The sequence below is a fragment of the Mandrillus leucophaeus genome, unplaced genomic scaffold (assembly GCF_000951045.1).
Source record: "Mandrillus leucophaeus isolate KB7577 unplaced genomic scaffold, Mleu.le_1.0 Scaffold543, whole genome shotgun sequence".
In the NCBI taxonomy this organism is placed as follows: domain Eukaryota; kingdom Metazoa; phylum Chordata; class Mammalia; order Primates; family Cercopithecidae; genus Mandrillus; species Mandrillus leucophaeus.
Window position 1 is genome coordinate 319,174 of NW_012105842.1, and position 25,878 is coordinate 345,051.

Sequence of the window (25,878 nt, forward strand, 5' to 3'; positions counted from 1 at the left end):
TCATGATAAATCATTACATTTGTAGATATTTTGGTACCTTGATGTCAGCAAAGATTGCACAATGAGTTTCAGCATGCATTCATTCTGGAGATGTATAGAAATTCTAGTTACTTATGAATTTTTGGGAAGAAAGCCTGGTACCCAATGTAGGCTTTAGATAATAAGGAATTCTGATTACTTCTGAATTCCTCAGATAAGAAGTTTTGCCTCTGGATGATCTGTATGATGGCCACCAGGTGACCTTTGCTCTCCTCAATTTTGCCTACAAAGGCTTCTGATCCTCACCTTTTAATATCTTTTATTTTTCCATACACATTTGGTATTCAAAAATTTTGAATCATTTCTAGTTCCCATTGCTAAACAAACCTCAATTTACTCACACTGCATAATATGTTCTTACAATCAGATTCTTGCTTATCATGCCTTATAGTAATAAGGAAATATTTTGAAATTTCCTCCCATCCTGTGCTCTTTCCTATTTTCTTACTTTCACATGTCCTGTCTCCCTAGGGTGGAATGCCCTTTCCATACTTTACTCAGTTGGCACATGACTGACAATTCAGCTTCCTAAGTGTCTCTCTGTTTGATAACATTTTGTGATCTTTCCATAAGAAGTAGCCAACTTCAGGGAATTTTTTTTTAAATTTTATTTTACTTTAAGTTCTGGGATACATGTGCAGAATGTGCAGGTTTGTTACATAGGTATACCTGTGCCATGGTGGTTTGCTGCACCTGTCAATCTGTCATCTGGGTTTTAAGCCCCACATGCATTAGGTATTTGTCCTAATGTTCTCCTCCCCTTTGCCCCTTACCCCTAGAGGATTTTATATATGCCTTTATTATGGAACATACTATGCCCAACAAATTTTCAATGAGTATATCAACCACCTAATCAATGGCTTTTAATACTACTACAATGTGCTTACTTTACATTCTTCTAACTACTTCACAAACTGAGCACTTTAACCATTTAAAAATATCAAAAGAAAAATCACTTTTGAAACATTACATCAGTATGAATATAATTCTCTACTATTTCAGTGGAGGCATAGTGCCGTGAAATATGTGAAATTGTAGAAGTCACTTTTCTAGAACCTCTATTCTTAAAAGGTGGACTAATTTTATATATTTTTAAAATATTTACATAAAGATGGTTAATTATTCTCTGCACTTATTCAAGTGATATATTTAACACTGGGATTTTATATTACCCATGTATGCAGATGCTAGCAAAGATATCTTGTTATAGCTGGTATGTAATGCATTTGTGGGGGCTGACATAGCTTCATTATCTTCCTAATCTTAGAAAAATAATTATTGTGGTTAGGATTATCCAGAGTCAATAAAAAGATTAAAATACATCTATTAATGAAAGGAGTGGGCTTTTTCTGACCTACATTTTTTGTATTATGTTTTAGCTCACTGAAAATCTGCCAGAAGAGTTATTTTACTTTTATCTGCCAAATCCTGCTCTCACTTATTCCAAATAACTTTACAACTTTTATCTCTCCACTTTATTTATTGAACAACATGGTTCCACATTACCTGTTAAAAGATTAGAAAACATAGGTGGTTATAAATTAAGAACAACATCTTCTATCCAATTCTATTGGTTTCATAGTTTGTATCAAAGGCAATCTCTGCATGAAACCAGAAAAAAAAAACAGTTTTATGAAAAAAACAACAATTTTATAAATTAGAGTCCTAAAAACTTCACTGTTTACTTCAGATTCAATGGTCTTTTCAGCGATGATGGCTCCCTAAGGAATGCCAGTGTCTGCGAGTCCCTGACAGTGTTTTTGAAGGGGAAATGCCTCTTTTAGTGTGGTAGAAATATTATCAACACCTGAGCCAGCTCTGAACCACCTCTAAATAGTTTCTTCTCTGACTTTCATTCCATCTGGTTGAGGAACAGTTGTCAGTTCTGTGAGATAAGTGTGGTTGCACATATTATTCATGGTGTGTTGTCAGTGACTCTGAGAGGTCCCATCACGTATTCATATTCTCCTCTTCACAGATGCATATTGTAAGTCATTTAATCATATGCTTAGTATGAACAGGTAAATGGTTGGTTTAAGTAGTAATAGTTTGTTTAGGTAGCAAACCAAAAACGCTTAGGGTTCACTTAGGTTACTTTTTCACCTTTGCCTAACCTAAAATTTAAAGGTTTCTTTTTTTTTTTTTTTTAATTTCTAATGTACATTATATAATCATATATGAATTGATTATTTTACTTATTTGAATATATGTATTGAAATAATTTCTTGGTATATGTTTTTGAATTATGAGAACATGTATATAATATTACCTTTCTGTTAATTTATAACCCAACATGCCCTATGCTCTGTTTACCTTAACTATCTAGTAACCAGAAAAAGCCAAAGCACAATACAACGCAACCCAACCAACACAAAAAATGCCCTACTATTTAATACTGGGTTGCTGTCAATCTAGTGATTGACCTGAAAACTATAATAATAAATTAACTTGCGAATTAAATTCAAACTTCAAGTTCTTTAAATCAGCGTTGTCCCAGTCCTCACACATCCCTAATACGTTTTGAGTCCTATTTAACTCATATATATGGCCTGCCTGTCGTATTGGCTTATGCTCTTAGGCATTACCTAATTAAGCAATAACCCTGTAATGGAGGTAATATCAGTGATCCCAATTTAACAAACAAAAATGAAAAACTTTCAGAAGTTCAGAAAATTGTTCAAGATCATACATTTTGTAAGTGAAGATTCAGGATTAGAATTTAGAAGTCATATTTCTAACTTCTTCTCAATATTGCCCCAGTTTTGATAATAGAATTTTAGATGCCTGTTTGAATAAATTTTTGCTGGCTTTAAAATACAAACAGGAAAATGTGTTTTGTCACTGGAATTATAGTTTCCACTAAAAGCACAGGAAAAGTGTTTGGAATAAAAACAAAATGAGAAAAGTTTGATGTTTTAAAATTTCACTTCCCTAGAATATTTTTTTCATGAAAACTATGTTTTTTGCTCCAAGACAAGCCAAATAAATGCATTTTAAAATTTAGATTTCCTTATTCAGCATACCCCTTTGATATGCAATAATTTCCTTTATAATGCAATGAATGTTAATAATTACATACATAACAATCTGACCAGATGTTTACATTAGCTGCAAGGTAATAGAAAATAACAAAAATGTGGTAATAACACACTCATATGAAAATAACTTAAACTATGCTAGCTATTTTATGAATGAAAAAGATTTATTTATGAAGTTAAGAAAAGGGAGATTATCTTTCCCTACTAGTTTCTTAGAGGATGTAAATTTTGTAATCTAAATGACTATAGAAATCCTGAAAAGAGCAAAGAATAAGTACTAAATGAATACTTAGCATGTGTACCTATGTGTGTCTATATATGTATATGAATCTCCATAACACATTATTTTCCTTCAAAGCTATTGCTGGCATATGATTAAAAAAATTAAAAGAACCAACAACAAATAACAAAAATTAAAACGCTATCTTAGAAAAGTCAAAAGGGCATAACAAGGGAATATACAAGTTTAAGAGCTCTACTTTTAGAAATACCTACCTGGTTAAGCAGAGCACTTACATTAAAACTTCATTTTATAAGGAAATAGTACAATTTCCATTTTTGTACAGTCAATATTTAATGATGTGAACCATGTGCCAGGTTCTATGCTTGATCTTGAAGAGAAAATGCTGAATAAAATATGACACCCTCCCTCAGAGAGCCCACAATAAAATGAGAGGCAGGTGTGAACAAATTATTGTAAATAAAATATGGTGAGTAGAGGTATAAACCAAGTACTATGAAAACACTGAGTGAGGATATTCACAGAAAGATTCAATGAGGAATAAGCATTTGAGCTGACTTTTGAGTGTGAGTAGGGGCTTATCATGTGAGTCAGGGAAGAGGGCAATTTCCAGGGAGAGAAAGCAGCATTGACTGAGGGAAACAGGAGGAAAAGAGTAAAAAATGACGAGCGGATTTCATTAAGAGCACATTGTGCTTAGAGGAGAAGAGGGTGGACACAGACAGATAAAACTAGACCAGGGACAGAATAGGACTGGGAAGACCTTGAATACGAGCTTTACCTTTAGGCAATAAAAGGCCAATGAAGATTTTAAAACTGGAAGCAATATTACTATATTCGCTTAATTAGGAAGTATCTCTGGAAGCTGAAGTAAAATTTCTGCTTTTCTGCCTTCAAGGAAAAATTGCTTCTTAGCTCATACTTTGTATTTTTCACAGACACAGCTGGCTCAATTTCACCAATTCCAGATGTGGAAGTAGGAGGATAGAATAGAGTTTGCAATGGGTAATGGGTGGAGACAATAATGCAGATAGAGAACTCCTCAGCTCCCACCCTCTGAAGACCTCTGTTCACTTCCGCATCCTTCACAATCATGGAGGCTTGTAGGCACCTCCATCTCAGTTTTTCTCTCCATCCTTAAGTAACTTCAGCATTCTGGCGTAATGTCAATATCCTCATGAATGACTATGTAGAAACATAGCCTAACAACTCTTGATGCATTAATAAAACTGATAGCAGTGGCGAAACAGTACAGGTCTGTAGCAGATCGATTCTTGCCTCCTCCTCAAAGGAGAAAATCCATTTGAGGGCTATAAGAGTGAGAGACTGAGGCAAGTTTTTGAGAAGGAGTGAGAGTTTATTAAAAAGTTTTAGAGCAGGAATGAAAGGAAGTAAAGTACACTTGGGCCAGGCACGGTGGCTCACGCCTGTAATCCCAACATTTTGGGAGGCCGAGGAGGGCAGATCACCTAAGTTCAGGAGTTTGAGACCAACCTGACCAACATAGAGAAATCCTATCTCTACTAAAAATGCAAAAAATTAGTCGGGCGTGGTGCTGCATGCCTGTAATCCCAACTACACGGGAGGCTGAGGAAGAAGAATCACTTGAACTCAGGATGCAGAGGTTGCAGTGGGCCGAGATCATGCCATTGCACCATAGCCTGGGCAACAAGAGTGAAACTCCATCTCAAACAAACAAACAAACAAAAAGTACACTTGGAAGAGGGCCAAGCAAGCAGGCAAACAGGCAACTTGAGAGATCCAAGTGGCTCATTCGACCCTTGACTTGGGGTTTTATACATTGGCGTAATTCCAGGGTGTTTCTTCTTCCCTGATTCTTCTTTGGGGTGGGCTGCAGCATGCACAGTGGACTGCTAGCACTTAGGAGGAACTGCATGCCTAGTGTGTTTACTGAAGTTGTGCATGTGCTCATTTGAGGCATTTTTTCCAGTTAACCTCCACCATTTTGCTTTTTAGTTTGCATTCTTGAGCCAACTTGCCCAACTCCTGAGATCTTATCTGGAAGCTGCTGATCACCAGGTTTAGGTGTTTTCTATCTATTGGGAGACTGTCTTTTCCTGGCCTTGGCTGCAACCAAATATTATTTTAGAAAGACAGTTCAACAACCACCTGACCATCACCTGATGGTTGCCTGACATTCCTGGGGACTGGGACGGGGAGGACCCTTTCATGCCCTGCTCATGTCTGCCTAGATCCACCTACTCTAACAAAACCTTTGAAGGCCTTCCTCCATGCCCTTCTTCAGGCACCAATTCTATGACCATAATAGCCACCAATAGCTCAAGGATTGCAATTGCAGCAGTCCTCTCACGAATATGGAATTTCTTTTTCATACTTAAGGAATAATCTCGCCATCTCCACTGATAATCATCACTTTGATATTTGCAAGGACATTACCCTCAACAGGATTAGTCTCATTGTAGTATAGTTATTTAAGTGATAATTATAATGCAATAAGAAACGTACATGATAGGATAATATGATATTGATGATAGACGTACATTTTCCTTTAACATTAGGGAAGTCTTTTTTAAGAAAACAACTGAAGTTTTAGGGATGAACATATATTTGCCAGATTCACAATTAGATAGCGACTATACAACACTGTCTTTGAAACACAAAAGTAGCCACAAAAATATGTAATGTTTGAGTATAGCTGTTCCTAATAAAACTTCACTTACAGATATTAAAATTTGATTTTCAAATGAGTTTTATGCCATGAAGTATTTTTCTTTTTTTTTTCCCAAAACATTTGATTTCACCCATATAAAAGAGGTGAAAGCCTGGATTCAGGACACACTCTGCCAATGTCTGAAATAAAGGGTAGTTTAGCTACATACCAGATAGAGAAAATATAGAATGGAAATAATTCCATCTTTAAAACTTATTTTGGATTTTCTTTTTCTTTTTTTTCTTTTTTGGAGATGGAGTCTCTGGCTTGTTGCTCACGCTGGAGTGCAGGGGCACGATCTCAGCTCTGAGAAACCTCCACCTCCTTGGCTTAAGTGATTTTCCTGCCTCAGTCTCCCAAGTAGCTGGGATTACAGGTGCCCACCACCATGCTCGACTAACTTTTGTATTTTAGTAGAGATGGGGTTTCACCATGTTGGCCAGGCTAGTCTTGAACTCCTGACCTCAAGTGAGCCACCCTTCTCGGCCTCCTAAAGTGCTGAAACTACAGGCGTGAGCCACTGCACCCAGCCTATTTTGCATTTTCATTGGTTAAAATTTTTTAAAAGACTAAATTTTTTCTTAGATTTTAGCTATCATCTTTTGTAGGAAAACAATAAATAGAAATGTTTAGGAAACAAAGACTTCTGAAAGATGAATAGAAATTGTTAGAAAACAAAGACTCTTGAAACCCTCGCCTGTTATGCTAACTGCATTTCTTTGTTAACATGATTATCTCCTCCCACTGCCTCTACCCACCTTGAAAATCATAATTCATATGCCATTTCCACATCCATGTCTTCTCTTATTTTCATACCTATAAAGAACATTGCAATCTTTAAAAGCTTATTGAAGTTCAAATACTATGGACATATTCAGTATTTTAATATTTTCTAATTCTTTCATTTTATATTAATTTAGTTCATGGATTAAATTATTTCCCCCAATAACTTTCACAATGTATTTGAAGTTACAGTGTGCTTTAAAACAATACCTTTTAAAAATTTAATCAATATAAGGAACAAAATTTGGAATCTCTGATTTTAGAACTTTTTAGAACTGGTCTAGTCTCCTTAGGTCACATAAAACTTTGCTATCCCAATATTTTTTTCATGACAAAACTGAAACTCAAAATAGTTTTTAAAGCTGTTTATATTATTATTTTTCAATCTAGAATGTAGCATAATTTAAGGTCAAACCAGTAAATGATAGATCTTTGTTTCACTAGCTTTCAGCTCTGACAAGGTGTGAGATTCTAAGTTTTTTTATTCTTAATTACTGTAATTAACATATTAAGATTCCTTGAAAATAAGATCTGAAGCCTTTTTTTTTCTTTTGTAGGAAAGCTTTAGACAGGAAGCCTTTGAAAGAGAACTTTTATCTTTGACTCTTCTCAGCAAATGAGTCCTGCCTTTCTTTCCGATTGTTTCTCCTCATTAGCACGAAACAAAATAAAACAGTTACCAGTGTTTCCAGAATGTGGGAGATTCTTGAGTAAATAAGTAGACATGCTTTTTTATTTTAAAAGAATGCATTTTAAAATCTCATCTATGCTATTCTTAATTGAATTTAAATTTAATTCTTATGTGAATTTTTAGATTTGCTTATATATTACTACTGATTTTATACTTTGCATAGCCCTGGCTTAAAATTGGTACAGGTGTTGTATGTCCAAGGAGTATAAATGGAAGCCTTGTCTAGGATTTTCTATGGATATTTAGGGTTGATTTCACTTTTGAAATATTCTTTTATTATATAACAGGCTTTTAATCCTATAAGCTGTTCTACACAGTTCTTGGAAAAGACAAATACAAATTCTTTTGAGTGTAGTTTGTCACAGCAGAGTGAACCCTATCTTTGATGACCCCAGTTCTTCCGCAGCTTTCTGCAGAAGCTGAGAACTGATCACCTTTCTACTGTGACTTATTTGGAGGCCTGGACTCAGTGAAACCTTTCAAAATGATAGAATTTGGACATCTCACTACGACTAAAATGATTGATGATCTTTCCCACATAATAGCACAGTAAATCAAAAAAGCCACAACAATTTTTAAAAAGTCTACAGAAGTATTCTAGAAATCTATTGTAACATATACATTAAAATGTATAATCATTTATCTCTTAAACTAGATTATAAAATATTATAGTTTGGATATATACAAAAATGCTAAAATGTAGATCAAATATTCAAGTTCTAGGTAGAAATTCTCTTTGATTTCTCTTTAGTTTATCTCATCAAAATTTTATCTACTATGCCACCGAAAATATCATTATTCTTAATTTGTCTAACTGCTTTCAAGATTTTCCCTTGTCTTTGGTTTTCTGCAGTATGAATATGATAGGGCTGGGTGTATTTTTGTTTGTCTGTTTGAGTATTTAATGTTTATATGACTCAGTCCTCTTTGATCTTTCTGGATATGTACTTTGCCATCTGTTACTATTTTTGGAAAATTCTCAGCCATTGTCACTTCAAATATTTATTCTCTTTCGTTGTCTTTGTGTTTTGTTTCTAGTATGTCAGTTACGGGTATGTTACGCCTTTTGAAATTGTACCACAGTTCTTGGATGTTCTTTTCTCTATTTTTTTCTTTGTACATCAATTTTGTACATTTCTATTGACATATACATATTTTCAAGTTCACTGATTTTTTTGTCAGCTATGTCTAGCCTACTGATAATCAAAATAATCAAAAGGATTTTTTTTGTTACTTTTTAAATTTCTACCATTTCCTTTTATTTTCAATCTCTACCTTTATTTTTGCATAGTTTTATTTCTGTACTCTATAGAGAAAAAATGCATTTGAAATGAATCACTAGCCACATGTTCTGTGTAGCTAGTACATCGAAGTGACTTTCATCAGAAATAAATAAATTTTTATCATTAATCACATTAGTTGTGTTAAACCAGATATAGAGATGCCTAAAAAACTCCATTTGAAATTTGGCTGGGCACAAATTATCACCTAGAAATACAAAGGATTTGAGTAGCATCCAGTGTGTCTGTGAGTACTGCAGTTATTCAGGGGAAATTAAAAAGAAACTGAAAAAGTTTCATATCGTTTTATTTTCAAAGGCAAAATCTGCCAGTATAATAGCTGCAACATTATCTTTAGTCATCACTATATTCTGTGTTTGTTGGCAGCATGTACAAAGAAGTAGTGTCTGCAATCTATGAAATAGAAGCATAATATGAACAATGTTTTTTTGTCAGAGGCATGTGAACCACAGCAACTTCATCTTGAATAGTAGTTGGGTAAAATGAGGCTAAAACCTACTGGGCAACATTTCCAGATGGTTAAGGCATTCTAAGTCACAAGATGAGATACAAGGTCAGCACAAGATACAGGTCATAAAACAAGTTGCAGTAAAGACTGATAAAACAGGTTGCAGTAAAGAAGTCAGCTAAATCCCACCAAGACGAAAATGGCGATGAGAATAACCTCTGGCCATCCTCACTGCTACACTCTCACCAGTGCCATGACACTTTAGAAATGCCATGGCAATGTCAGGAAGTTACCCTATATGGTCTAAAATGGGGACGCATGAATAAAACACCCCTTGTTTAGCATATCATCAAGAAATAATCATAAAAATAGGCAACCAGCAGCCCTCGGAGCTGCTCTGTCTATGGAGTAGCCATTCCTTTATTCCTTTACTTTCTTAATCAACTTGCTTTCACTTTACTCTATGGACTTGTTCTGAATCCTTTCTTGTGCGAGATCCAAGAACCTCTCCTGGGGTCTGGATCCGTACCCTTTCCTGTAACACTTTGAGAAAAATCTAAAGGGCTAAAACACTACTATTTCTCATTTTTGCAAGTTTGGTCAGATAAACCATAGAGAAGGTTTCTTTGAATATTATTAAGACTTAACTTTGGCTCATCTGGAAGACCACAGTTTTCAAACAACCTTTGCAAAAAATTGTATCAATGAAAAAATTATGACACTGAAAGAGATCTGACCTAACTCACCTCACCTTGCCTTTCCCTTAATTATTCCTGGGCTTTTGGGCAGAGCTAACTTGAGAGACATTTAGGCTATAGTTTAAATGATGATAGGCCTCTCTCCAAACTCAACAGCTTGTGTAAAACTAATGGGAGACCATCAGGCTAGGGGATGGGGGCTGGGAAGAGGAGACTGAGTCCTGCCAAGGCTTAGACATAATCAATTATCAGGCATTATCCCAGAGGTTGTAAGATAGGCAACTTCCCCAGTTATTCCTGCTGATAGTATCACTATTGGTGACTGGCATTTGGAGACATATTTTCAGGGTTGTTTTGCTTTTTTTTTTTGGATGTCTGACATCCATGGCTCCACCTGGACCCACCTGGACCTGCCAACTCCACTTCTATGGCCCCATCCAGAAGCAATTCAGCATGCAGAACAGTTTCTACCCTCTATGATTTCATCTCTGCCCTAGCCAATCAGCAGCAAATCTAGTCACCACCACACCTTCCCCAAACTGGCTTTTCAAAACCCCTACATAAACCATGAGCTTTGGACAAGATGATTTGAGTACGAACTCCATCTCCTCGGTGTGACTGGCCTTGTGTCTATTAAATTCTTTCTCTACTACAATGCTGTGGTCTTTTTTTTTTTTAATGCAGTAGGCAGAAAGAACTTGGGTTGTTATGGTTTTCTTTGTTATGGTTTTCTTTGGGAATCAATAGTTTGGCAGATTTTATAATGAGTAGTTTTTGCTAGTAGAACTTTATGGTTCACTGTATTTTTCGTATTTCAACCTATATAATGTACTCCCTGAAAAGTGCATTGTTTTTAACTACAAATTAAACTAGAAAATGGATGAACAAAAATCAAGGACACTGTTCAATATAATACAGAAACTGTAGGCCAATAGTTCAAATGTATGTGGTCATTATGATATACAGGTATTTAAGATTCTTAAGGAAATTTTTAAATAAATGTTCCTTAAAGGTTGAATATATTCTAATGTTGTAAATGTTTTCTTTAAATATACATGTTATGCAACCCAAATGCATAGAGAATATTTTTAAAGAGGTCTTTTACTGTAAAGGCTCACAGTGTAATGTCCAGGTTGATAAATAACAAAGGGTGGCTTAACTAGGTAGAATTTATACAGCAAAAAAGGAAAAGAAAAAGGGTTAAATATTAGAGAAATAGTCTAGATGAAAACTGGAAAATGTAAAAAACCTATGTGGTTTATGCTCTATAAAATACGTAATACATGAACAGGAAACAATTTATAACTTAATACTTAAGTTTATAGTCTTACCAGTGGCAAATCTGTATGGATCTGCAACAACCTCAGTTCTTGCCTCCTCAGAAGAAAGAGTTTAACGAGGGGCATAAGGCAGAAGCAGAGACTGAGGCAAGTATTAAAGCAGGAGTGAAAGTTTATTAAAAAGTTTTTGAGCAGGAATGAAGGAAGTACAGTACGCTTGGAAGAGGACCAAGTGGGTGACTTGAGAGATCAAGTGCGCAATTGACCCTTTGAATTGGGGTTTTTACTTGTTGGCATGCTTCTGGGGTCTTGCAGTCCTTCTCCCCCTAATTCTTCCCTTGGGACAGGCTGTCTGCACATTCAGTGCCCTGCCAGCACTTGGAAGGGGCCACATGTGCAGTGTGTTTACTGGAGCTGTATGCATGCTCATTTGAGATTTTCTTCCCTTACCAGTCAAATGTCCCTACAAGGTCATATACCAGTCAAAGTCCACCATTTGCCTCTTAATGCACATGTTTGAACCCACTCGCCCAATTCCTGAGATCCTGTCAGGAAGCTGCTGATCATCAGTTTCAGGTGTTTCTGGTTATTGGGAGACTGTCTTTCCCCGGTGCTGACTGTAAGCCATCATTATTTTAGAAAGACAGTTAACAACCATCTGACCACCATCCGATGGTCGCCTAACATTCCTAGTGTGTCTGTGGGTGGAGGCAGGCTGCCTTGCCCTGCTCATGTCTGACTAGCTACCTACTGCAACAATATGTGTGATTATCTAACAGAGTCTTTCTAAGAGAAATGCATCTTAAGTCAGATTTTGAAAGGAGCCGATCATAATACCAAAAACACAGTCCTAACCACCATAATCCTGAATGTTGAAATCCTAAAAGACTGAAATCCCTGTAGAAAAAGTAACTAAGAGTATTTAAAAATATATACTTTTTTAAAAGGAGATTTGAGAAACATGTAAAACCATGACAAAACGCTTTATAGGCCACTTTACACAATAAAATAGACAATGATAACATAGTTGCACAGGTATAACAATTACGAGCAGATGAACCATATTCATAAAAAGGTCAAAAATAGACACTCATAAACATATATAACTACAGTCAACGTTGATAATTGTGTGTACTCAGCTTTAGACCTGCAGTCATCAACACCATGATGAACAATCTAAGTCTTTTGATGAGATTGATCAAAAACCATGATGGATTACCACCACATATATAGTAGCCCAAATAGCCAAGATCTTGAAAAATTTTATCTTTCACAAATGCAGATGTACAAAAAGGCCATCTCTTTATTTACTGAGAAAGTTTCAGTGCTTAAGCACACGGCCAATGATTACACAGAGTCAACCTTGTAATAATGCACTTTTGTGGAGTTTAATTTGCAAAACGAATTGCATAAAATGAACTCGAACGCTCTCAAATTCTCTATAAAAAATTATTCCAGTATTGGAAATAATGTGAAGATGAAATATGTAACATAGCAAATTATAACAATAATGCCAACAATTTAAAATAGTAAAAAAAAGCAAGTACAAAACTAAACAAAAAAAAAAAAAACCTAAGAAAACTAGAAAGAAAATTTGACATATAAAAAGTATATTACAGGGATAGATTATAGGCAATCCATAAAAGTTTACTGATTATCATGATTATTAACTATATTTTGAAATCTTGTAGCACAAGAAATAACTATTTTATTTTTTTCTTTTTCTTTTAGGACATGGCTGACCTTGGAGAATACAGTCACATTTATTTTCTACATGGCACTGATCTTTTTGGAATTATTCTATAGGTTGATAGAGACCAACATGAGCATTCCCTGTTAAATGTTTCCATTGTCTATGCCATGCTCATATGTTGTTTTGGGTATGTGGAAATCCGTTCTGCATGCATTTATATACAAACTACAAACTTGGCAGAAACAGTATTGGTGATCAAACAGCAACACCATTTCATAAGCGTCTTCTCATCCTACTATGCCTATAATCCTATAATTATTTTTGAATCAGTCAGTGACTTCCCTGGTTTCTTCATGTAAAGGTAGCTTTAGTTCTTTAAAAACTTTTGAAATTTTATTGGCTAGAAGGAATATCAATGCAGGTAAATAACACATTTTTAAAATAAAGTTTTGTCATTGCAATATCACATGTCCAATCCACTCATTTGAATGTTCTGCCAAATGTATTGGGCTGAATGGAAAAGCAAACTATGAGTAATACCTTTAAATTCACTTTTAGAAGCCTTGATTTCATCTAATTCCAAATATGTCATTATGGTTTGGGGATTCATTTAGAGGTAAAGGATTTCAGACTTTAGAGATTTTGATCTTTTGGGATTCCAACATTTGGGATGATGGCATTTGGAATTGTGTCTTTTGAAATTATGATCCAAGCTCATTTGGAAGATATAGTAATGACACTGAATTGGTAGATCTAGATATAGAAAGACTGGAAACAAGTTTGAGTAAAGGAGGAATTACTTGAGAATAGCCACAGAAAATTAGGATTGACCAATTACATGTTGAAAAAGACTACTGAGCAACTCGAGTAGGATACAATATTATTAATAAAGAGAATTAATTTAGTGAGATTGGATTTATATGATAGAAAGGATGAATATTTAGATATTAGATGAGGTACTAAAAACAAAATTTTAACTATTAGGGAATAAAATACCATTACAAGTGAGTTAAGAAAAAACTGGTGCCATCTTTAATTTTTATGTATAATCAAAATAAATAGTTTACAAAAGGAATATTGAATATTTAATTCTAGTTAATTGTCTAATACCTTAGAATAAATATAATATGATTTTCAAATTCTAATTAATCTGTAACTCTTCAATACCATTGGAAAAAAAATATAGAGCTCAAAACATTCTCAAAGAAACACAGAAATTCAATATTGCAGTGCAATGGGAAAAGAATGAAAGAATGTATTATCAATCAGTAAGACTTTGTGGATGGGCTACATTTTTTAAGTATGAATTTTGTTTTCTCATTCCTTTGACAAAAACAATTTCAGATGATTTATAAATTTACATATGGAACGTAAAATAATAAAGTTTATAAGGTAACATGTAAGAATCTCTTCATAATTTGGCAGAAGGCAGAGATTTCTTAAAAGATATTCAAAGTAAGTACTGAAAGGAGAGATAATAAGTTTTACTAGTGGTAAGAACATCTTTTTATCAAAAGTTATCAGTAAGAATGTGAAAAGGCAACCCACGTTGTGGAAGAAGACACTGGCAGCACATACAGCTGACAAAGATTTCTGATTATATAAAGAGCTCTTCTAAATAAATAATAAATAGCTCAACCAGGAAAATAGAAAAAAAAAAAGGAAAAGACTTTAAAAAGCATTTTACAACAGAAGTTATCCAAGTGACCAATAAATATTAGAAGGTGTGTACAACTTCATTAATTATCAGGGAAAAGCAAATTAAAAACCAAAAATTAACATCCTGACATACTCAGTAGAATACATAAGCTAAGAAAGATAAAAATGTCAAGTATTGGTAGGTATGTGGAGCAAATCAAATTCTCTTATTCTGTTTGTGAGAGATTAAACTGGTGTAGGCATTTTGGCACACTGTTTGACAGAATCTATTAACACCACGTTACTACTTCCTTGACCCAGTAATTCTGTTCATGAGCTGATAATATATGGAAATGCATCTCTATGTTCACCAAATACAAGTATAAGATATTTACAAAACTATAAACATTAGCCAAATATTGTGAACAACACAAGTATTTCTCAATATCGGAGTGGGTAATTATGCTGTAGCTTATCCATTCAATGAATGAATAAACTATAAAGCAGAGACAATGAACGTGCTACAATTACAAGCCACAATAGAGAGGAGTTTCTAAAATAAAATGCTGAGTGAACTAAGGTAGTCACAAAAGAGCGTTATTGTAATAGTTCTATTATCTAAAGTAAAAGAAAATCACACGTATTAATACATATGGTGGTGGAAGTTAAACCGGTGGTTATCTTTGGTTGAGTATATAGTCTTGAGAGGGGCAGGGCATTTTGGTTGCTGCCAATGTTACATTTCTTTATCTAGGCCCTGCATTCATGATTGTATTCACAAGCCCAAATTCATCAAACTCTGCAGTTTCATTTTGTTCACTTTTCATTACTGATATTAACTTAAATACAAATTTTTATTAAAACAAAATTTTTTATTGGGCAATGCCACAAACATAAGTCCCCAGGATTGCCAATATAAACTCTTGTTTAAAAAGTTCTAGAATGTATAATTTCTTTTCCAAAATTGAAGTCAAAGACAAATTATAACTGGTACTTTATTTATAATAAAAGAGTTTGATGACATTTCTGTCCAAGAGAATAGTATAAAAAAGAGGTACAGGGGATGTAAAGTTTAGGGAATATTTTCAGGGTAGTGAGTTGACTGGTGTGATTAACTCATTAATTTCAGAAAGAATTGATGCAAGTGATGATGTGGTAAAAATGGAAAGAGTATTTGGATTCAAATGTTGAAAAGGGAGAGGTAATTTAGATTCAAGTAATTGAGGTATTTGCATGCTATTCTAAAGAATTTGAACAGTATTTTGTAGATAGTGAGACTCCTCAGATGGTTTTTGTAAAGAAAAATGATGGAATTTTCTGTTGTTATGAAGATAACTTGGATGGCAGTGTGAAGAACGGATTAAAATGATTAGAGTCCAAACACCTGGAGTTGGATAGTTGGATAGATATTGCAACAAATAAAGCAGACTATGAAAACCCGAACCAGGATATTAACAAGAGGAAACTTTAGAAGGGAATGGCAGATAATTTTCAAGATGTAGTGGGAAGAGAATTGATAGAATTTAGCAGGTGATTAGATATGGAAAATGAGAAATAAATGCGTGGAGTAAAATGAACTTTAATATGTCTAACTTCTGAGATAAGCAAGTAAAGAGTTTCATTAACAGAAAAATAAAAAGAAAAGAAGCACCTTATAGAGAAATGAAGGAATTCGTTTTAGAATATTGGAGTTTTGTATAATGGAGTTGGTATAAAGCCAGCACGAACTGGCAATCAAGAGCTGGAGTTTAGAAGGCAGGTTAAAATGGTAATGTATATTTCATACTTTGCATACAAAGGTCCCCTTAGAAATCTTTGGAATGATTTCCTGGAATCTTCCTATCAGATTTAATATTTATTATCATAACACCTCATTGTGTTGATGTGTAACCTTATGTGTATATTTTTAAATTCTCTCTGCTGAAGTAACATTTCATATTTTTTGTATATTGCCTCATAGGACCCAGCATAAGGCTTGCCATAAAGTAATCATTTACTACTGATTTTGTTGTAATTTGAGCTCTTGGGTATCTTGATAAATAGCCTCATATGCTTTAATATGCATTGTGAATTTTATAATTTGTTAATACTAAGACTATAAAATACATCACTCAACTTTGTGAAATATAGGTTACCAAAACAACTCACACTATTTATTTCATTATTATATCAAATGTGTTTCAACATTGGTTTTGAAAAAACATTCATTAGATCCTGTAGCAAAATAAAATTTGGCTACCATCAATAGTAGCAATACTTAGAAAATATATATCTTAATTATTCCCCATGTAGATTATTGTATTGCTTTCCAACTAGATATCCCTTTCTTTAATCTAATTCTTTCTTTTCTTTCTTTTTTTTTTCTGCTTTTTTTGTTTTGTTTGTTTGTTTGTTTTGTTCTGAGACAGGGTCTCACTCTGTCGCCCAGGCTGGAGTGCAGTGGTGAGCTCTTGGCTCACTGCAGCCTTCACCTCCCAAGCTCAAGAGGTTCTCCCACCTCAGCCTCCAGAGTAGGTGGGACTACAGGGGTACACCACCACACCCAGCTCATTCTTTGTAGTTTTAGTGGAGACAGGGTTTTGCCATGCTGGCCAGGCTGGTCTCAAACTCCTGGGCTCAAGTGATTTGCCCACCTTGGCCTCCCAAAGTGCTAGGATTACGGACATGAGGCAACATGCCCGGCCTCTTCAGTCCAAATTTTCTTTTTCACCCTATAGTCAATAATCAATCATCCTTTAGTCTATGATTTGTACTCCTGCTTCAGGATAGCTTTTAAAATTTTTTTCTAGACATTTCCCTTGCGGTTATTCCATATCAGTGCAGCTTCTGTGAAGTCCTACTATCAGAATTTACTGAACCAAATGTACAATAAAAAATAAGACTTGAATGCAGGGAAAGTGGCTGTGTTTCAGGAGCTTATTGTTAGGGATATTAGTTTTTTGTGGGAGGGGTGAATTCTCTTCCTATGATTGTCATATTATGTGCTAATTCATGTAAGTGATTTCTCCCAGAATAGAAACCTACCCTTTAAAATTTAAAACATAATGTGACTTGTTTTTATCATTTTCATGGCAATATTTCCAAAATGGATAGCACATTCTCTTTCCTATCAAATAATAAGTACTGAACACAATTCAACCTTTAATAATGACTCAGGACCATTATCACCAGCATCACTTGGCTCTAACTTCAAAATTGTTGTATCCAGCTTTTTATATCACCCTTACTGCTACCCCTCAGGTCCACACAAACATCATATATCATCTGGCTTACTGTAATGCCTGCTAACTTGTCTCTCAGCCTCTCATGCTCACTGCAGCCTGTTCGTAGACAAGCCAGAATGTTTATTTTAAAGTTTAAGTCAGATCATGTCATTTCTCAGCTCAAAACACTCCAATAGCTCCCTGTTGACTCTTACAATAGCCTACAAAGTCTTATATGACTTGGTTCCCCATTACTGCTCTCATCTCATTTCCTACTAGTCTCTTTGAAGACATGAGTCATGTTCCCTTTGCACTAGCTGTATTATCTACTTCTTCAGTTTCTTCTGCCCTTGACAAGGCTTCAATACATCTTGGCTTTGAAACACTCACAACCATATACATACAAATACACATGCACAGAGAGACTTCTAATTTGTGAATTTTAATAGCAACTAAAAACATCTTGTCCAAATGATGTCTAAAATTAGCAGGCACAAGCTCTGAAAGGCAGCCTGAAGGATTTTTCTTTAAGGAAATTGTATACTTTTAGAAAATGATTAAATGGCTCAATTCTATTGCGTTCATGTATTTAAATGTTCTAAATATTTGATATTATGGAAATAGTCATCTCAACAGAAGTGGGGTATTATTTTCTATGTCATATAAGTAGCACTGATGAAACTGTCAATATAATGGGTAGGAAAGAAAAAACCTTTATCTGTTGGTGATTTAATTTTCAATTATATTGTTTCTATTTTTATTTCAAAAAGAAATAAATGTGTTGAACCCCTGAAGAATGAATTTAAATTGCAATCCAAAGCATTTAGCACATACTCAATGATTTAAAAAAATAAAACTGAGAAAACAATCAGTTACAAAGAAAACACAATGGGAAATGTTTATCTTTTGTCGATTTATCTGCATCAATCCTATTTAGAAAGATGAAAACTGAATTTTTAAGACACACAAAGCACATAAAAAAAGAATTATGAAAAAAATTGTTATTCTCATGATAAAAACTTTCACTTCATTCTCATATTACAGTGTTAAATGCCAAAATTAAATTAGTTATCTCCTCTTCATTAAAACTCAAATGAAGTGTTAACAATGCCAAGAGTACCATGTAAATCTGTTGCATGGTTCAGTGTAAGCAACATATTATTATTACTACTTAAAATATAACAATAACAGTGATCCATTATATTTACAAGCTCCAACATTCAGGAAAAAAATCTTAAACATAAGTGATATATGTATATAGAAATTCCTTCAATAGCTATAGAAATAAAGACATAATAACTGAACATATTTTTGACTGAACAGAGTCTGACAACACTATGTGTTCCTTGCTTGAGTGGTTGACTTAAGTGGCTTCATTTACTGCAATCCCTTTAGATTGTTTTATAATAGGAAAACCCAGATGATAGCTGGTGAATTGAGCCAAACAAGCATTGTATCACATTGGATGCTAAGATGAAGATAAGCCTTAGAGTGAAACATTATTTGGATAGTGAATGACCCAGTGACAAAGTACACCATGACTAAAAATCAGGTCTCTGCAGTAGCCACATGATATGAGTCCATTGAGCTATTTTACAGGAACCTTATTAATATATTACTCACTCTTGATAGTAATTTATAGTGAGATAAAATGAAATTCATCTTCAGCTCATCTGAAGAAATTCAGGAATAAAAGGACAAGAAAACCTCACCTTGTCAGAGTGTATCTATCTATACTAGGGCAGAATTCATCCCTGGAGACAGGCTCCACTATTTAGAGATCATGACCTGAGACAGTTCCAAACAGTATACAAATAAAATACTGTGGTTTGCTATTGTTTTCATACTAAAATATTAGTATAAATAAACAAACAGAAGCAAATGTTTCAGAGAAGATGATGGGGTTTCCAGAACAGAAATGACTACACAACCTCCAATTGTTCCCCTTCACTCTTCCTATCAGTGTAACACTGAATCTAGAAACCCTATGGAATCTTCATGAATTAAGAACATGGTCAAAATCCCTTGTCTCTCCTGGATAGACCTTACAGGATGAAGGGAAATGTTTTGGTAGCCTGATAAGGCCAGGTGACAGAAAGATAATTAAGTATCTATGCTCAGTGCTAGTTAGGTGGGGATTTCTTCCATTATGAATATTAAAAACAAGCAAACCAAAAAAGCCAAATTGTGATTCATTTCTATATCATCATCATCATCATCCTTCTCCTCTACATAGTTAATATTTACTTTATGTGTGTGTCAGGTTCTGTTTTACATGCTTGACAATTTAACATGTATTAATGAATCTTAATAACAACATTATGAAATAAACACTGTTGTTATCCTCATTTATAATAAAGAACCTGAGGCACTGATTTCTCTTTGTGAACAATTACGAATGACTCCAGAACAATTATTTAATCAATCTACAAACATGTAGCTAACTCATTTTATGGTACATACAAATACTATGCCAACATTTTATAATAAGAATTTTTATTTTTCGTTTTTATAGATTCAGGGGGTACATGTGCTGTTTGTTACATGGATATGTTGTGTAGTGGTGAAATCTGGGCTTTTAGTGCACCTAAATAGTGAATATTGTAACCAAAGTAATTTTTCAGCTCTCACTGCCCTTGCACACTCCCTGCTTTTGTAGTCTCTATTGTCTATTATTTCCCTCTGTATGTCCACGTGTACCCAATGTTAGGTTGCCACTTACAAGTGAGAACATGAAGTATTTGAATTTCTGTCTGAGTTATTTAACTTAGGATAATGGCATCCACCTCCATCCATGTTGCTGCAAAAGGCATGATTTCATTCTTCTTACGGCTGTGTAGTATTCCATGGTGTATATAAGCCACATTTTCTTTATCCTATCATCTGTTAATGGGTATTTAGGCTGAATTTCATGACTTTGCTATTGTGAATAATTCTGCAATAAACACATGTGCGTAGGTGTCTCTCTCTGGTTAAAGAGACATAATGTTGCCCTGTCTCTCAGACTAGATATATAGTGGAGTAATCATAGCTCACTATGGCCTCAAAACTCTGTGGCTCAAGTGATCTTCCCACCCTGGCCTCCCTGAGGGCTGGGCTTACAGGTCAGAGCAACTGTGCCCGGCCCTGCAGGTGTCTTTTTGCTAAAACAATTTCCTTTTTTGGGTAGATACCAGTAGTGGGATTGCTGGGTTGACTTATATACACACACACACACACACACACACATATATATGTACACATATTACAAGATATTCCTTATTCTTTATTATATATAATAATCTTCTATTTAGTGATTAGACTTTATAACTTTATATAACCACAAACTTATATATTAAAAAGAGGGGTCATCACAATTGTACTTACCAACATTAAAAATACATATAGCATTATTTGACTGTCACTAACTCATTGTTAAGTATACAGTTACTGCCTAGGTTGTGCTAGGCGTTTCATGTAGGTACTGAGAATATTGCTTTCAATGAAAATGTGTGATCCATACCCTCATAAAACTGTAAAACATTATAGAAGAAATAAGTATTTACAATAGTCACAAAAATGACTATGCTATAGTTACAAAATATGAAAGTGCTTTGAAAGAAAACTAAGGCAAAATAAAAAAAAATTATAATGACCAGACATAATTAATATCTGGGGGAAAGAGAGGTGGTTAGAGAAGTTCTCCTGGAGTACGTAATACTTCAATTAGATTTTTTTTTCCCCTGGCAAAAGGAACAGCATAAGTAAATCTCTAAATCTAAGTGGACGTTAGTTACCTAAAGTAACTGAGATCAATGTAGCTGCTTCAGAATGATGACAAGCCTGATTAGATTACAGAGATAAATGGAGTGAGACTATCAGGCATTTTGAGTAGGAAATCATGAGAAGGTTTTGTTTTAACCAGGATGCAATGGGAATCTGTCAAAGTGGTTATGAGTAGGGGATTAATGTGTTTTCATAGAGATTAAAAAGATCACTGCAAATACTGGGTAAAAATTTCTGATCATTCAAAAAGTCCAAGAAGTGAAAAAAGCAAATACTCTTCAATGCCCACTGCAGCTTATCAATACATGCTGCATATCTATCTTCCTTCCCTCCAAAAACTTCCTTAAATTAGTGAAATTAAAATATCTCCAAAACCTCCAGCCTTTTATAACATGTGAAATGCCTTTATACAATGTCAGTATCCCCAAGGTTGAGAAGCACTGCCTTAGAAAAAAGATATTGATGAAGAGAACTTTAAAATAACTGTAATTGAATTAAATATTGCATTCACAATACAAGAAAGAATATTAAAAAAAAAACAAGAAATAAGAAGCTCTTAAAATTAAAGATATTTCTAAAATTACACTTTAAAAATTGACAGCTTAGAAAAGTTAAGAAAATAAATAAAAAAGGACAAAATGAGGAAAACAACATGAGATCCAATACACAATAAATAAAATCTTAATAAAGAGAGCAAAGAAAATAAAAGCTAATAAAAGAAAACTTCTCAGAAAGATGTGTCTAAGCTGCTTAGCCTTGGCCAATGCCCAAAAGAATAAGTGACAAAAATTCTGAAAGATAAAGAGTGGATCCTAAATTTTTCCCTAGAGAAAGAGTTCACAAACAATTAGTTGGATTTGAGTCACAATTATCATGAGCAAGGATGTAGATTGAGATCACATGTGTAAGGAAAATGATCTCAGAAGGAAGGACAGAGGTAAAAAAATGGAAGCAGAAAATTACATACATATAGGTAAATCAAAGAAACAAGATGAGGTCAAATAGAAAGCTTACTACGCTTATTAAAATCTTGTTAATTTTATCTTATTAAACTGAACTATAAAAGCATGTAAGATGTGGAGAATGACTGAAACTTAAGTGTTCCAAAGTTTTGCACTGTGAAAGATAAATATAATCATATACTTTAAATTTAGATTTTAACCTTATTGACTTAGGTATGTATAATAAAGTTTCAAGCACCACCACTAAAAGTATATAATTAGAGTGTGACTACCTAATTATTAAAATTGTGATGGAAATTTGGAATGAAAAATTTTTACTGCGTGAAAAAGAGGCAAATCAAAATAAGAAAAGATTAAAAAGTATATAAAAAGTTGGACAAATTGAATATGCAAAATATTTAGGTAGAAGTAAATTTAAATGTCAGGAATTATAATAAATGAAAACAAATTTTCTAGTTAATTAGAAAAATTGGCTACTTACTCTATTTCCAAGCCATAACTAATATGTAAGAACCCAGAGGAACCCAAATCTTTAGGTTCCTCATCTGTAGATTCAACCAACCACAAATAAAAAATATCAGAGAAAAAATAAATAAATAAAGAACAATAAAAAATAATGCAAACAAAATATGGTATAACAGCTATTTATATAACATTTACATTGTGTTAGCTATTATAAATAATCTAGAGATAACTTAAAGTACATGGGGGAAAGTCCATAGATTTATTTAAGGGACTTCAGTATCCTCTGATTTTGGTATACACAGAGATCCTATAATCAATCCCCCACAGATACACAGGGACAACTGTAAAGTTAATGTGTGTTACAAGGGATTATGTATTAGATAATAAGGTAAGTTTAACACTTAAAGTATGGTTGTGAAACTGGTCATATGCTTGAATCACAATGCAATTTAAGTTAGATGTCAGTATCAGATACAAAGTTACTCTCCTACCTGTGACATTTTTAAATCCACTTCCATGTATCTCCAAATGAACTTCTCCCATAACATAAAAACGGAAGTCAATGAAAATACCACATATTGAAACAAAGCAAAAGGATATGTAACTGCCTGAAGGGTTTTTTCCTGCTTGCCCTACAGACAAAATTACTTCACTGAGAAAACAAAGAGTTTAATTCACATGAAGACACCAAGGGGGCAGATGGCCTTACTACTCAAAGTTTTCAAGGACAGTTTGGTGGGCTGAGTACTAGGGAATAGGGAATGTTGATTGGTTGGGGATGAAATCAGAGGGGTATGGAAAGCAGTAAAGCTGTGCTGAGTCAGCCTCTGGGTGGGGGCCACAGGACCAGTTAAGGTATGAGTTTCAGGGCTGGGTGGAGTCAACTGGTCATGAGAAATGCAGAAGTCTGAAGAGACTCTCAAAGGGCCAATCTTTGGTTCTACAATAGTGATGTTATCTATATGAGTTATTAAGGAAGTTACAAATCTTGTGACCATAACAATGGCAGGTTATTAGTGTACACTGCCTACATCTTAGCAGAATTCAGACCCCTCTCATAAACATAACCTTGTAGACTTTCATTAATTTTACAAAGGCAGTTTAGTTTTGGGAGGAGCTATTATCATCTTTGCTTTAAACTTAAACTATAAGTTCTTCTCCAAGTTAGCTTGGCGTATGCCCAGGAGTGACCAAGGACATCTTGGAGGTTAGAAGCAAGATGAAATCAACTGTGTCAAACTTCTCTTACTGTCAATAATTTTGCAAAGGTGGTGTCAGGTATATTTTTAAAATTATGGATATAATATTTACATTAGTAAAGGATAAAAGGATAAAAATCGTGAGCAAAATGTTCAGCTTGTCTGAAAAAGGAACACAAAATAAATGCAAGAAGAAATAACTAACATGAGAATATAAATTACTAAATTAGCGAATCAAGATTCAATAGAGAAGATGAACAAAACCAAAGCTGTCAGTGGAAAAAAAAAATGAAAAGAATTAATAAAAGAGGCAGATTTTTCTCGAGTATTATAAAAAAGTACAGAAGGAGATACACAATAAAATGGAGAATAAAATGAACACTAATATACCATTGAAACCGTCATTGCAAAATTATGACCGAGACAGTGAAAGAGATCTAACCTAACCAACTACATCTTGCTTCTAACCTCCAACCTGTTCTTGTTCATTTCTGGGCATAGGCTGAACTTTGAGAGGAACTTAGCCTTTCCCAAAACAAAAGGAAACAGCCCTTTCCCAAAACAAACCTCCTTCTTGCCTAAGAAGCAGACTCTCTTTGTAGGACTAAGAAATTAGCCACAAGATTAGAAACTACGGTTTAGGAGTCATGCAGCTGGAGGCTACAAGATTCTGACTCACCCTAAACTGCTTCTAAGATTAGTGCTTGAGAGGAGAGAGGAGCCACCCCGGCTGCAGTAAGGGGCTGGGGTGGGGGCCCAGGACAGAGAGGCTGCATGACCCTGTTCTGTGAAGGGCTGAGTAAGGAGCCAAACTCCTGGCGGCCCCGTGTCCGCACAACTTTCAGCACAGAGCAGGTCGGCGCCTTGGAGGGCGACTTCTGGCACCACCAGTACCTGGGCCCTCTGGAGCAGAAGGGGCTGGCCAGGGAGATGCAGGTCTCAGAGGTCCAGATAAAAACCTGGTTTCAAAACCGCCGGATGAAACACGAACGGCAAATGCAGGACTCACAGCTGAACGGCCCCTTCTCGGGGTCGCTCCACGCGCCCCGGCTTTCCACTCACCGTCTTCCGGTCTTGCCAAGGGCCTGCAGCTGCTGTGCCCTTGGGCTACCCTGCCAGGGCCCCAAGCTCTGATGATGCCCCCTGGCTCCTGGGAGTCTCTGCCAAGTGGAACAAGAGCCCCTGGCCTCTGCGTGGGCTTCCTGCTGCGGGCAGCCTCTGGTGTGACACCCCCCAAGCCCAGGAAGTGCGTGGATACGCTGGGACCAGCCCTGTCCGCAGGGCCCTGGGGCCTGTGTGCTCTGCCAGAGACAGCGGCTGCATTTTCAGCAAGCGCGTCTGACTCCATGTCTCCCACACACGCGGCCTGTGCAGAAGGCACCTGGCACCTACCCGGAGGACTCAGCTGTTCTGCTTACGTCCTGGCGGCACCTTTCACCCTGACCCACGCAAAGGTTCTGGAGATTTCTGGAGAATGTATTTGTTAAAGCCACCTCTTCAGTGAAAGTTACCAAAAGGGTTGGATTAGGAAGTAAATGAAAGGTCGGTGAACAGAGTCAAAGGCAGAAGTGGGCTTGTTATGGGTAGGGCTTTCAGCATATGATAAAAGGATAATTTGTTTTTTAAAATGTGTTGGAAAAACTGTTTTCCAGTTGGAAAAAGTAAAGGTTGTAAGCTTTGTGTGTAAAAAAGAAAACCATGAAGGATTGGAAGGGAATGCAGGTGTCGCGTTTATAAGCTTG

At 35.1% G+C, this 25,878-nt stretch overlaps 1 pseudogene; it reads left to right on the forward strand.

Moving 5' to 3' along the window:
- The first annotated feature begins 24,910 nt into the window (after positions 1–24,910).
- LOC105552080 lies at positions 24,911–25,623 on the forward strand (annotated as a pseudogene).
- The last annotated feature ends 255 nt before the right edge of the window (positions 25,624–25,878 follow it).